Here is a 15,286-nt window from a genome sequence, read left to right on the forward strand (position 1 = left end):
TGAAAGGGGAGGGAGGTGGGGGTGGGATGGCACAAAGCAATACAAGGAACTTTGGTACTGTTAAGTTTAATGCAGTTGAAAGGGCTACAAAAATGACTGTGTTATTTGAAGTGTTCATAGCTCAGTGCTAAGTAGCTGTTAAAAACACCTTAATGATTCTTGCAAAAGCATTGTGCTCTTGAGAAGATGGAAGGGGGGATTTGCTGGTATCCAGAATGTGTAGCTCAGCACCCACCTCTGAAACCTCAGAGTTCATTGTGGTCTTGCAAGTTCCCAAAGCCTGATGTGGATTGTCCAGTATTGCAATGTATGGACACAGCTTTGCTCCCATTTTCCAGAGAATTCCAGCTGTCAGTTTCTTTTTAGTAAAAATATTTCCAAGTCAACTTTCAAAATGGGGAGATTTCCTCATTCTGGAACATCTCTGCGGTCCAGAAAATTCTAAAGAGGAACCGGAAATGCTGAGAACAGTTTCACCCAAATTTTGCTGAAAAGCAACATTCCCCTGAGTTGCACAGTCATTGGTAGCTTGTTTTGAGCCTGTAATGAGAGGGCAGTGCACAATCATTGTTGGTTTTGATACAGATAAGGAAAGTGACCTTTCTGCTTCCAGTATTGCTGTCAGATGCAAACAGCAGCACTGAAACTGATCTTGCCTTCACTAGCGCCTCTTCCCTTCGCCCCCCACCCCCATGCCAGCTGTCCTGGGGTATATGGAAGACCTGGAGCATAACTGATTGTATTGATCGGAGATGCCTTGTCGGTTAAAGGTGAAGGAAAAAGCTTTCGCTTGAAAACTGTGGAAATCGGCAGATCGAAAAACCATAATGGAATACATTTGGAAACCATATGGGCCCCTATCAAAGGCCACTGATTACAATCCAAGTTATAGTGAGGCATATTGAAAGGTTTTCTACCTATACCGTAAGGGCTTGGGGATTTCCATCAGCATGGGAAGAGTTACCATGCTGCTCTCAGACTTGGAGGAACTTTAGCGTAAGTGGGCTGGCAACAGAGGCTATCAGGTCTGCATGTACAAAGATACAGAAGGAGCTATACTGATGTATGTTGTTATTGCTTATTTTTATTTACTAAAAAAAGCCTTAAAAGTTCCTTACAGTTCCTAAAATGTACATCGCATAGCAAGCATTAAAACCAAGGATATAAAGTATGTTGCAGGAACAATGCAGGCAGGACCTATTAAAGAACACAGAGGGGGACTTTATGCTGAAATATTTAAGAGACTCCCTTTCTTCAGACCTGCGTGGTAGTTTCTCATCTGCTAGCATTCATATGTGAAGGTGGTCATAAACTCACACCATAAGGTCCATAGTGTTAAAATCTCCTACAGCAGGACATCCTATTCTGTATTCTGAACAGGATTCTGCCATTACTCTAAGGGTGTGCCCACACAAGCACTCCTGGTTGCGGTTCATTTCATTCAATTTCAGTCTGTCCTGTGTTTTGCCAGTATGATTCTTCATGCATTTCCTATGCATATATACTCTTCCTCAGGTTTTTAAATAGGTAAAAAAGAAGAGAGCTACCAGTCCAAACATACATATTTGATAGAGTGAAAAAAATAAAAGGCGGGTTACTAGGATAGCTAGTGAAGTATCTGGACTTGTACATAAACAGCTTTAAAATGGTGGCTGTGCGGTGGTGGAGAGAGCTTGATAGTTAAGGAGAAGGGAGTGGCGCAATTATCAAGAATGTAGTCATCACATCCAGATGATATTTAGGGAAGTGCAGCAAAATCAGGAAACCTCAGGCATTAGAAAGAAAGTGGAAATCGTATAACAAAAATCAAACTTCTGTGTTTGAAACTCCTTGATGAGGTACTGTACATGTTAGGTACAGTGGCACCTCGGGTTACAGATGCTTCAGGTTACAGGCGCTTCAGGTTACAGACTCCGCTAACCCAGAAATAGTACCTTGGATTAAGAACTTTGCTTCAGGATGAGAACAGAAATCGTGCGGCGGCGGCGCTGCGGCAGTGGGAGGTCCCATTAGCTAAAGTGGTACCTCAGGTTAAGAACAGTTTCAGGTTAAGAACGGACCTCAGAACAAATTAAGTTCATAACCCGAGGTACCACTGTGTTAAACTTTCACCCCTATCCCTTTGCTACCTTTCTCCAGCTTTTTAAGTAGGTAAAAACTCTTATTGAGGGCGGGCAGGGGTAATGGAAGTGGAGTACTATGGGATGTAGTCCACTGTTACCAGTGACAATTGGGTGAAAAATTACATTTAGGGCAATGCTACTGCCTTACTTTGCAGTGGAGGGGAAAGTTAGGTTGCAAGTTGCAGAGAATTTTAAAGACAAGGGGCACAAGAATGGAAGTGACTCATTTTTCACTCTGGGAAACTCTAGATAATTAAGCAGGGTATTTCTGGAGTCTTTCTCTGCTGAGTACTGAGGGCAGTGCTTAATCTAGACCTAACCACAGGCCAGGCTGCTAGGAAGCTGCAAGATTCTCAAAGGGAATATTTGTTTCCCACACATTCAACCCTTGTGGAATTTTCCTCCGTTTCTGTTGCCTGCTTTTTGAAAATAAATATTGCTTGGCTAGCTGTGGCAGAAGGCCGGGGGTTGGATAGAGAGGATCAGATATTTGAAGCCAGAACAGATCTGGAATTTCTGGGTTATTTTCCAAGGTTGTTTGTCACTCCGGATGAGCATTACCATGTGACCTATTTGAAGAAGTTCTCTGTTTGAAGTGCTGTCCAATGTTTATAGATAAAGAAAGAACCCTAAGAAAGGAGAGTAGCCTTGAGGTCAAAGGGCGTTTGCAAAAGGTATTCCAGTTATTGGGAATCACAAGTGAAGAGGGAGCTATTGCACCTAGATCCTACTTGCAAGCTCCATAGGCATCTGGTTTGCCACTGTGAGAACAAGAAGCTGGAACAGATGAGCCTTTGACTTGATCCTATACGGCTTCTTTTACATTTTTATGAAGCTGTTGCTATTGTTATTGAATTTATATCCGCCTTTCTTTCTCCTGAAGGAGCCTACCAGCTGAAGAACAGGCACACAGGTCTCCCTATAATAATCAGGTATATTATGTTTCTATTTAAAGTTTAGCATTTATTCTACTGCATTTATTTATTATAAACTACAAGTTATGCAAGTTTTATGGCTATGTGCAACTGAACACCTCTTCCAGACTAGATATTCAGCATTTACATGTCAGGAAGATGGTTCTATATGCAGCTCTACAAAGGCCTGAACGTTTGTTTAGACTCCGAGTTTAGAGCCTGTTTTTCATCTCTCCTTGTTCCTCTGCAGCTTGTTTATTAAAGAAGCAGTCAAATATTAACAGGTATGATAAAATATTTATTATAAATAAAAACAAAATATATGTGTCAGCTACAGATTTTTTAAAAATTGGGGTAGCAGGCCTTTAACAAGATGCCCTCTCCTCTTTGCAAGTCTTATCACTGCCCATTCCGTTTCCCCCTGGGCACAACTGGCTAGTGGCAGGATTGCCATAATCCAGCACCCAAAATTCATGTGGCCTAATTTGCAAATTATGTTAAATTCTCCTTGAAGAACATGCAGCACGGAGATGCAGCAAAGGAGGAGAAAAGAAGCCTACCTTCTTTTAATTCCACCTGACGACCCTTATCATAAGACAAAGTTGCATATTATTTGGACCTTTCTGGCAAAATTGATGCAGTGGCATGTTCTGCTTTAAGATGATCAGATAAGGTGAAACAAAGGTCGGCCTTTGTGCACTTTTGAGCATCATGCACTTTTGTCCTTAAGAAGGCAGGGGTCTGTGTGAAACAAAGGTCAGTTTCTACAGTTTAATCTGCCGCATCCCTAACAGTCTGTGACAGGGGGGAAACAGAATGTCACCATACATATAGGAAAAGGCAAGAGGAAGACACAGCTCAATTTAAGGGTTCACTTGGTACGATCATGTGACACTTTGCTGGAACGAACAGCGCTTTATTTCTTGGACCTTTCCTGCAGTCACAAGTGTGTTCTATGGAGGTTACTCCTGAGTAAGTGGGCAGCCTACACGTTACAAGAAAGGAGATTCCGACTAAACATCAGGAAGAACCTTCTGATGGTAAGAGCTGTTCAACAGTGGAATGGGCTCCCTTGGAATGTGGTGGACTCTCCTTCACTAGAGGTTTTTGAGCAGAGGTTGGATGGCTATCTGTCATGAATGCTTTAGCTGTGATTCTTGCATTGCAGGGGGTTGGACTAGATGACCCTCAGGGTCCCTTCCAACTCTGCAATTCTATGATTGCAACGCCCCATCCTCTCTGTTCCTGGCATCAGCAAAGCAGCTTTCTAGGGTGAGTTAAATATGCATACTGGCCCTTTTGCATGTCTGCTAGAGAATTGGGAGCTGGAATTGACTGCTGGAACACACTGCCATCATAGAATAAACCTCCTCCCTCAACTCTCTTTCTGCCCTCCGCCCCAGAAGCAACATTCCCCACCTTCCACTGAGGGTATAGTTTGCAGCTCCCTCCTACCTAGTTTTGACTGCCTTTCCAGAGTCAAATGTCTGGCTGCGCAGATTGTTTGTCCCCTGGGGGAGGAACTATCAGCTTTATGAGAATCACTGTGCTTTTTGTTTGAGCATGTTTAAGCACATCCATCACTTCAACCTCCCTGTGTTCCCCTCGACTCACCCAGCTAAAAGCTTTGGCTAGCTGGAGTGCTCACAAACAACACACGCACACACACACATACACAGAGACAGTCAGTTACCGATGCCTGGAGTGATGGATTGTGTGTGTGTGTTGTGTGCGCGCGCAGAATGGAAGCAGGGAAAGGGGTTGCCCACTCAGGTCATGCCCAGCGTGGGAAGCACTTGTTAAATTATGTCTACAGGACAGCACAGAGTAGCCTGAGAACATGAGGCCAAAGCGCCCGGTTTCTCTAACCAACACAGAAAGGAGGAGAGTTTGCGGGGGGGGGGGATTGCTGGAATATTTCCCTTCCTTCTCCCTTACATGTTTAAGAGCTTTCTCTGTCTCAGTAATTCCCCTGGGAGAGCAAAGCAGAAGCCTCTTTGGATGTGAATACCTGACAAGTTTTTAATGTGAAAAGAATTCACTAAATTTAGCCTCCGGAAATGAAGTTGCGGGCACGGTGGGGAGGCGCAGAGGAAAATAAAAAAAGGAATGAGCGATGGAGGGGGTAACCCAATGCCGCCCGCCTTCCTTTAGTCAGAATTGGTTCATTCGTTCTTTTCTCCTCTGCCTTGAAAGCTTTTAAGCCGAGGCGCCGTAATCTATACACAAATAAGCAATGCGACCAAAAAAGAAAGGGGTGCACGCGCGCTTAACTGAAAGGGGACACGCCGAATCCAGGCTCTTCAAAGCTGCTACAATCAGGCAGGTATTAAATTCTGCCTCTTCGGGCGGATGTACCGAAGGGAGAAGGAGGGGGGAAGGGCGGGGGAGGCCTGCTGAGTTAACCAACATTTAGACCGGGTTTCCAGCAAGGCCTGGTTGAGCTCCAGTAGTAGGACCCTCACCTCTTGCCTCACCCATGGTGCCTCCATATTTGTCTTAATTGGGAGCAGAGGTCCCATTTTAGGCTGCTGTTGGAGAAAGATTTCAGTTTGGGGCAGGCAAAGTTCTCACGTAGCCTTCTGCATTTCACAACTGGAAACAAATGTGTGTGCATGTGTGTGCATGCATGCATGCACACACATGTATATTCGTGCCACCACTTCCTGAACTTGTACTCGATCCCACGTTGTGCACAGTTGGTAAAGGTTCTTTTTCTAACTGTGTTCATTTTCTCCAAAATAGCCTGTTCTGTCCTGGTTTCTGAATTTGGCTTGTTAGTAAGCAGACCACAACCATTTCCTCCTTTTAAAGCAAGGAGTGAGGAACGTTTGAGCCTCCAGATCAGTGTTTCCCGAACTTGAGTCTCCAGCTGTTTTTGGACTACAATTCCCATCATCCCTGGCCACTGGTCCTGCTATCTATGGATGATGGGAGTTGTAGTCCAAAATCAGCTGGAGACCCAAGTTCGGGAAACACTGCTCCAGATGTTGACAGAGTATAACTCTCATCATCCCTCCCTCACCTGACCATTGGCCCATGTTGGTTGGGGCCAATGGGAGCTGGAGTCCGAACAACATCTGGAGGGGCACAGATTGTCTCCTCCCTGGTTTTGAACCCTATTGCAATCCTATACATATTCTCTGGGAATGGGTCCACTGAACTCAGTAGGGCTCAGTAGACATATGTAGAATCACACACACTACTCGTTTATAGAATTGCTGCATCTCAGACACTTTCATTAGCATGGACACTTATGGGGGGGAGTGGGGGCAGGAGGGAAATGTATCTTCTCAACAAGATGTGGAACCTTGCCAAATATAATATTGAGTATATGCTCCTGGTATCACAAAAAAGCCAGTGGCTCTGTACACGTGACTAGCTCAAAACTAGCTCTTTTTCTTAGTTTGGATAGAAACTGGTTTGGGGCAGACATATCAAAATACTGTGTTTCCTAAAAACAACAAGGTGGATACAGACTTTGGCTAATGTCGTATGCGCACCGCTTCCCAAGTCAGTGGTGGGAGTGCCATTGATGCAGAGTAAATGGGAGTGTGTATGCAACCAGTGCATTCTAAGAGCATTTGCTTTGGTTACAGCAAGATATGAAGAAATATTGACAGCCGTGTTACTAGCGCAGATCAAAGAGTCATATTTTATTTTAAAGCAAGGGGATGTTTTGCCTTTGGCATTCATATTTACTACAGAGACCCATTGAATCATTTATATGGGAGTGACCTTGATCACCATCAATTAACATACCAAGCGGGAAAGCACACACAGGAAAAGAAACTCAGGTATAGAACTAGTGAGCTGGCTAGAGACACTGGAGCACCTGAAGAATACAGTGGTACCTTGGTTCCTGAACAGCTTAGTTGTCGAACAAATCAGCTCCCGAATGCCGCAAACCCGGAAATAAGTGTTCCGTTTTGCAAATGTTTTTCAGAAGCCGAACATCCAACGCGGCTTACGCGGCTTCTGCTTGAGTGCAGGAAGCTCCTGCAGCTAATTGGATGCTGCTCCTTGGTTTTTGAACGGTTTCGGGAGTCAAACGGACTCCCATAACAGAGTAAGCTCAAGAACCACTGTACATGTATGGAACAGTAAGTGGAGCGGGGACACTACTGCCCTCTCTAAAGAGCACCCCCTTGAATTGGCGGCGATCACGCTCTCGCTTGCTGCGACAAGAGCAGCTGTCTTGGCAGGAGGGCTAATGGCGGCGATCAGACAGCTGCGACATGAGTGGTTGTGTTCTGCGTTCCGGCAGGTGAGCGATTGCCGGGATTCCCCTCCACAACAATCAAGAGGCCAATGCTGAAAATCGCTCACCCACCGGAATGACACGCAACCCCTAGTTTTAAAGTGGAGATTGGCCCCTTGATTATTGGGGGGGGGGGAATGCCGAAAATCGCTCATCCGTTGGAATGAAGTGTGAGCCCAAGATTGTAAGCGGCAGTTGCGTCGCGCAAACGGTTGTGTGCTGCATTCTGGCAGGTGAGCAATTTTCGGCATCCCCCCCCCTCCCAACAATCAAGCGGCCAATCGCTGCTTACAATCTCGGGCTTGCACCAAAAAACCATTCGCGTGTCCCCCCTCAGCACTACCCGTGTATAAGACGAGCCTAAATTTTGAACCTCATTTTTGGGTCAAAAAAGCTCGTCTTATTCACGGAAAAATACGGTACTTTCTTCTCCTTTTTAGGTTGATAGATGGTGGGTTGTGATCACTGGGGAAAGTGCCATTTTATTCTTTTTGTAGTGTTTCCACTGTCCACTTATTTGGTTTCCTTGGGTGTTTTAAATAGGTATGTCAGAACACATCATTTGGCTCTTTTACATCAATCTACCTAGCTCCGCTCCTTGGATAAGAATACATATGGCCATGACCAGCAGTGGATATGGGGCAGACATTTACCGGGAACCAGAACCGTTGCGGGCCCACTACTGACCCCTAATAATGTGATCCCTGCTATCATGTACATGTGAGCTGTGATCTCTCATTCATACTCACAGCAGGAGCCTTGAGTGGAATCCAGAGCAATAGATTTCATAAATATATGAAATGAAACTTAGTGCCTGCTTGGCTGCCCAACCTAATCTCAGATGTTGTAATAATTTGGCTGTGGATAAAGGAAAACATTTCAAGCATTCTCAAGGTCAATGCTGTGTCTTTTTTCTGTCCCTATATGGGGTTAAAGTGGGACAATGGAGGAGGGCCTGAGAACTTCTGAACTAGTCTCACATGCATGAACAGATTAGCAACATTATTGGAATACCACCTGTTTGGAGTGTGTCCACAGCCAAGCCCTTTTGGCATTCAGTTGTGGAATCAGGTGCTTAGAACACAGACAGTGAGAGTTAATAAGGAATTTCCATCTAACAGTTCCCTGCATTTCTCAGATTGAATAGCATTTCAGGAAAGCTGGTTAGCATTTATGCACACTTCTATTTTCAACAGCTACCATCCTGTTGCTTGATCATAGCTATTAGCATTGCTATACCCAAAATGATGACTATGATCAGGGTGCTTACCTTACCTTACATTCTTCAGTTGCATTGGTTCGCTGATTAACGTTCAGTATGTGCTTACAATGCTGTCCTGTGCATGCTTACTCAGAAGTAAGCCCCACTCTGTTTAGTAAAGCTTTTTTCCAGTAAGCTTGTTTAGAGTTGCAGTCTAAAATAGCACTGATTTCAGTGGAAGTTATGCTTTTGGGTTCCCAGTGGGTAAAGCAGTGATTGGGAGTGGAGAAGGACCAGGCAAAGGAAGGGTTAAGCTTAAGGCATCACTTCCCCCACCCCCTATTACTACTTCTTAACTCCAAAGTCCCTGCCCTCCCCAAAGTTATTTTTCTTTTTTGGGGAAAAAGGTCAGGATATTGTTACAGGCATTTGTATATAATCTGTAGTTATCCCCTTTGGCATTCTTAACTTTTCCTTGCTGTTCCTTTAACCTTTTGAAAACAGTGTTTGTTGCTGAAACACACACACACACACACACACACACACACACACACACACATATGAGAGAGAGAAATAGAGAGACATACACATGCTGCTGATTGGCTGCATTGGAGAGGCCCCAATCTAAGAGGTGATAGATTTAGCAATACCAGAGTGTGGGCTGCTACACAGAGACAAATAATGTTCCCCAGCAGCTGAAAAAGAAGTGAAAAGGCCAAGAAGGAGAGCTAGACTAGGCCAACTGGAGAAGGACTCGGAACTCCTACCAGCAGAGGTAACCTTACTCCTTAACTGATAAGAGAGGAGTGTGAGAAAGGAGCAGAGAGGAAAAAGAATGGAGATGATAAAAGTAGCTGGCACAGAGCGTGCTTCTGAAAGACAAATAATCAACTGAAACTGTCAATTAATCTTTTTTTATGGCTTTTATGATTTTTCCTCCTTATAATTTTATCTCTGAGTTAAGTGAATTTAGTGCCACTAAAAGATGCTGAACTGACAGCTCTGAGGCATAAAAGCCTCGTGTCCATCTGCAGAGCAGGCGCAGCGAGGGCAGGCAGAGGCACTTCTTGCTCACTGTCCCCCCTCTCTCCACACATACCTCTGGAGTACAAAATGGCAGCTGTTGAAGCTTACAAAATAGGGCAACCGTAATGCTTGGATCTGTGATGGGACTGAACTTAACTTCTGGCCAACCTTCTAGAACACACTTTCTAATCAAACTAGTGATTAGCCATCAGTGATTTATTTATTGTGGGTTATAGCCATCATTAGTTTTCGTCCTAGTAGTTCCACTGAAATCAATAGACTTATGTCAGTCATGTCCATTGATATCAATGGGTCTACACATGAGTGGTAGTAGAACTGGATATGTTTATATCTCACATTACCTCCCTCTCTTTTGGCACAACTGGATAAAATTTGCAGGCATATTAGGCCCTTCTGAACTGATAACGTCTGCAAAAATTCCAAATAGGTGCAGGAGCTTCAGTGCATAGCACCTTCAAAAGTATTTTTTTGAGTCAGTGTTGGATGTGTGGGTATGTGACACAGACAAAAAGGACATGAATGTCCAGCATTTCCCAAGCAAGCATCACCAGCCGAACAAGCAGAGAGCACAGAACCAGAGAGAACAAGACTACATACATAGTTCAGTTGGTAGAGCATGAGACTCTTAATCTCGGGGTCATGAGTTTGAGCCCCATCTTGAGCAAAAGATTCCTGCATTGCAGGGGGTTGGACAAGATGACCCTCGTGGTTCCTTCCAACTCTGATTCTATGAATATCTAAGGTGACACATCAATTCGGCATCCCTACCCTAAAGCATTGTGATTGGAGAACCCTGACAAAATTATCCCCTCTGTTTGGAAGTGAAACCTGTCAGTCACAAAAGAGTTTTCTTCTCCCTTGTCTGACACTTCAATTACCGTATTTTTCGCCCTATAGGACACACTTTTTCTCCTCCAAAAATGAAGGGGAAATGTGTGTGCGTCCTATGGGGCGAATGAAGGCTTTCGCTGAAGCCTGGAGAGCGAGAGGGGTCGGTGCACACCGACCCCTGTCGCTCTCCAGGCTTCAGGAAGCTATCCGCAAGCCGTGGGAGAGCTGCCTACACCTCGAAGCCTGGGGGCGCGCTGAGCTCAGCGCCCCCCAGGCTTCGGGCTTCGCGCAGCTCTCCCACAGCTTGTGGAGAGCTGCCTGTTCTGGGGGCTGGGGGGGAAATAATTTTCCCCCCTTTATTTCCCCTCCCAAAAACTAGGTGCGCCCTATGGGCCGGTGCGCCCTATGGGCCGAAAAATACGGTATATAGCAAATGTGGGGACAATTTTTTTTTTTTTTTGCAGACACACTACCTACAGTGCTTCTTAAGCAATCAAATATCCAAAGCATTATGAAGCACTTCAGAGGACCCAAGTTAGGTTCAAGGTGTTTTGGACAGACCCAATGCAGCTTGGACAAGCTTCAAATCTGTTCAAAGTGTCTCACTTCACTTTAGGATTTGGATTCATCTGAATTTGATGCATACCCTAATTTGAACCCATGACTCCCCAATCCTAGCTTGAGACTGTAACCACTACATCACACACTTGGGTGGTTTTGAACTGGTCTCATCAGTGTGTCCCGTCCCCCCCAGCCTTTTGGATCTTCTTTTCTTTTCCAGTCAAGTGGCAACCTTAATGCCAGCTAATTGGCATATCAAAATCTATATAGGAAAATGTCTTAGCATTGGTTCATATAGCTCAGTAATGCCTACACTGACCGGCAGTGGCTCCCAAGTGTATCAGACAAGTATCTCTTCCGGTCCTACCTGGAGATGCTAGGGACTGGACTTGGGATCCTTTGCATGCAAAGCATATGCTCTGTCACCAAGCTATATCCATACAAGCTATCATATAAAATTCTGAATGGGTTTCAGTTTAGTGAGATAATATTTCCTTTTCCTCTGCTGTGCTGATCCTCATATCACCCTTTCTATCAGAAGACTGTGAGCATAAGTAGAAAGGCTAGCTGGACTCTTATTATACCCCCTGCTTTCCCTTTTGATACACTAAGAGGAAACTACTACAGCTTGGAGTGCAACTGTTCTTCCTGCTGAGCTACCATCCGCTTTTGTCAGGGCTAATACAGGGACTGGGAAATAAATCAGGAAGATGGGGGTAGAAGCCTGTTGAGTGGCAGTGGAGGTGTGGTGAGGCTATAGTGGTTCAGGTGAGGGTTTAAGAAGCTGCTTTGTGGTTGCCCTGGCAGCTGAAATATGTTTACACCTCTCTACCTGGACTGTCAGAGGGAGTGGGCGGAGCAGCTGCAATGAGTGCATCCACTGACAACCTGGGTTCTGGGGACAAATATCCTGCCTCACTAATTGATGAGCCCTGATTTTGCTCAGTGAAGAATCTGGGATGTAATCTAAACTATCATAAGTAACTGGTGGTTTTATTGGCACCAGCATTTGCCGGCATCAAGTCACAAGTTAAACAACTTGATTTGGGGGAATCCTCATTGTTCGTTTTCTAATGACACTTAAGAGACCCTGAGGTAGAGCATGCTCTCATCTTCCCTGCTCATTTTTTTGTCATCGCCTTCTTCCAACATATGACACAAAAATAAATGAAAACAGGAATGACGGAGTGATGCAAGGTGTTTCTAAAACAAAGAATGTAGTGGGGAGAGTGAATAGAGATAATTTTATCTCTCAGCCGCTTTTTATGATACAACGCTAACATGAAAAGCAGGCCTTAGGGGCAAAATGCATGTTAATCTTACCATATTTCCAGTGGGGTAGCCACACTACTCTGTTGCAGCAAAATCAACGGAGTCTTAAAGACTAACAAATTTATTCTGGCATAAATTTTCCTGGACTACAGTCCACTTCATCAGATGCTTGAAGTGTTAGATAACGTACAACCAAGGGTAATTTACCAAAAGTTAAGATGCATATATTAACTACCAAAGATGGTGCCCCTGTAGTGAGCAATCTCGCTTCTAGGTGTAATTCTTGGGATGACTGATTAGACATGTCATCACAACCTTCACAGTGAGTCTACACATATACATTCAAGTGACCACGAAGGAATGTTTGGCTAGGATGTGGAGGTTCACAGCATGAGGACTATGTCTCATGATGAAAGTACTTCCAAGAGCATTCCAGATAGAGGCTTTCTTAGCAAATGGGTCACAAAGATGTCACAAGTGGCAACTGATTTTTATTTTTTTTAAATTGCCTTAGAAAGTATAAATCCAGTTTAAATGGGGAGGGGAATGTGGGCTGGCATTTTAATGACAATGGTGTTGTGTGGACACTGCAAAAATAAATTAAAAATGCATGCGTGAAGAGCACTGATCCCAGAATAAACATCCACCAGGAAGCACCCTAAATGTTACAAGCGGGTGGGAATCGCTTGCCACAGAGAGGCAGAATTCCAGTGCAGGTATAGTGCATTCACTAACTCTTAGCTTCTAGGTGCTTATGTGGTCTAGTAGTCTGCTTTCATAGTGGGTTAAAAGCTGGCCACAGTGAAATTTGTTTCACAAATGTAAAACAGTATGCTTATGTATAGATGAAATTTCTTTAGGTTGGATTTACATGTTTGTTTTGCCACTGTTATGGTTTTTTGGGGGAGGGGTGTAATTTTATTTTATTTGCTATGTGTGGGACTCCCCTCCAAACATAGATACCGATGTATGAAGTGTGATGACACACACTTTTGACATCATTTTTCTAGCTACAGATCTAGTGAAAAGTTTCCTCATATTTCTTGTTATTGGTGCTGAAAAGCATGCACGGGGGGAGGGGGGAGGCCTACACTGGTTAACAAATGTGAATGTTCAAGAACCACCCGTAGTCCTTTTGAAATTTCAAAACTTGAAAGATTAATTGCTCCTCCTGGGCCCTTCCTTCTTTACTCTCTGTTTCTAAATGGGAAGAAAATCCCATTTCGACAGAACTTGCTTCCCCGGAAATGTACTTTGGAACTCAGCCTAGCCTAGCTCAATAAAAAATCAATGGGAGATGGTCTGCACTGTAAGCAAGTGATATATAAAACTGGGAACCTTCAGGTGAATCCGATGTTGCAGTGTTGCTCTGATCAGAGAAAAGGATCTACAGTAATGATGTAAAAAGAAAAGAAAAGTAAGGTTCTCCGTGTTGTTCTCCATGCATTTGTGTGCACCCTTCTGGAGGCTTCACCCGGGGCAAAAAAACTGGCTAGCCTCGCCCCCCGCCCAGCTACATGTCTGCTTGGGGGCAGAATAAGCAGCCCCCTCCCACAAATGCAGCAGGCCTGGATGCATTTTTTCCCTACATCACCTCCCATATGACTATTAAGTCCAGAGTCTAAAAGGACCTCAGCTCACTACTGTTTTCACTAATGGTTGCACTGTTGCCAAAAGTTTCAGCCAGCCTTGCCCAAACTTGTGCCCTCCCAATATTTGTGGACCATAATTCCCATCATCTCCAGCCAGCCCTGCTGATTTAGGCTATTTGGGCTTGACCGTGCCCCCCCCGCACCATTCTGAGGCATAGAACAAGGTCTCAGCTTCATTTCCTGGCGTCTCTAGCTAGGGCTAGGAATGTCCCCTCTGCCCAAATCCTGGAGAGCCTCTGCCGGTTAGTGCAGACAGTACTGAGGTGGGCGGAGCAGTAAAAGGTAGCTTCCTATTTCCCATTGAACACAGCGTGGTTTACTTCTGAAGAAACGTTCGGGGATTGTGCCCCATGCCTCACAGCTCTCCTTAGCAAGGGGATTTTCACCGGCGATGACACGATCGCGGTTCAGCCTGCAACGCATTTGCTGCGAACCTTTTAATTCAGCTCTACATCCTAGCCAAAGCAGCTTTTGCATCCCTTTGCAAAAACGGACAACCATCCCCTTGTAAAGCAAAGCAAGACACGTTTTTCCACGTCCAGAGTGTTGCTGCCGACCCATTCTTGCTCCCGAGACGATTTCTCCCCGCCCCGCCTCCTGCGGCACCCTCGGTTCTTCCGACAAGCCATTGCGAGCATCACCGCTTTTAAGGCTCCTCGGGCGGCATTGCCCCTTTAAGAGCGCGCCAGCCTCCTTCGGCTTGCGGGCCTCCCCTCGCCTGCTCTTCATTCTCTTCTCTCCTCCTCCTCTCCTCTAGCGCGCCGGTCTGCACAGGTGTGGGCGCCCTCTAGAGGCCGAATCCGGGCGAGCCGAGCACCGACTGCAGCCCCTTTTGAATGTGTCTCTCCGTCTGCCTCCCTGGGAAGTCAGATCGAGGCTGGAGTTCCATTGGAACCCTGCGCTGCATTCCTTTCCATTCATGCTGGGCAGCAGCGGCGGCGGCGGCGGCAGAAAAGCAAGTGGAGCGCGGAGCCCGGAGTTGCAGCGCGGGGGTTGTTCGGTGTGGAATGTAATCATGGCAGGCGCCTCCGAAGCAAGCTCCGATTCAAGCTGTAAGTCACCCCGTCTAACTTTCCTCTTTGAGGCTTTCCGTGGATACGTTTCTGGGGTGGGCTCTTTTTTTTTTTTGTATGTTTGATTTGTTTGAAAAACGCAAGCGATCGTTGCAGAGAGGCAGACGCGAGAGGTGGTTTGCATGGAGAGGGTTGAGAGAGCGTAGCGAAACGCCTTTCTCCGCTTCCCTGGCTTGGCTCCGAGATAGTTGAGCCTCATTCAAGAGAGACACACTCACAAAACACACACACACACGGGGAGATGTCCAGCCTTTCTTAGCTCGGAGGGAGCCTTTTCTGTTTTACTGGGGGCGAGGTGGTGGGGGGCAGAGATTTGCGGTTCCGGACGCGGCGAGAGACCCGCTTTCCAGT

At 45.4% G+C, this 15,286-nt stretch overlaps 1 protein-coding gene across 3 annotated transcripts in view; it reads left to right on the forward strand.

The window, feature by feature from the left end:
• Positions 1–14,652: 14,652 nt before the first annotated feature.
• PLXNA1 (plexin A1) overlaps positions 14,653–15,286 on the forward strand; it is a 296,620-nt gene continuing 295,986 nt past the window's right edge. For 2 of the 3 annotated variants that reach the window (XM_053378003.1, XM_053378006.1), the window contains exon 1: positions 14,655–14,914. The gene's annotated coding sequence lies outside the window, so the exon portion shown is untranslated. Of the gene's footprint in view, positions 14,915–15,286 lie in introns of all 3 variants that reach the window. The other variant, XM_053378005.1, reaches the window with a different exon arrangement.

This window comes from Podarcis raffonei, chromosome 2 (genome assembly GCF_027172205.1).
Source record: "Podarcis raffonei isolate rPodRaf1 chromosome 2, rPodRaf1.pri, whole genome shotgun sequence".
NCBI classification, from domain to species: Eukaryota; Metazoa; Chordata; class Lepidosauria; order Squamata; family Lacertidae; genus Podarcis; species Podarcis raffonei.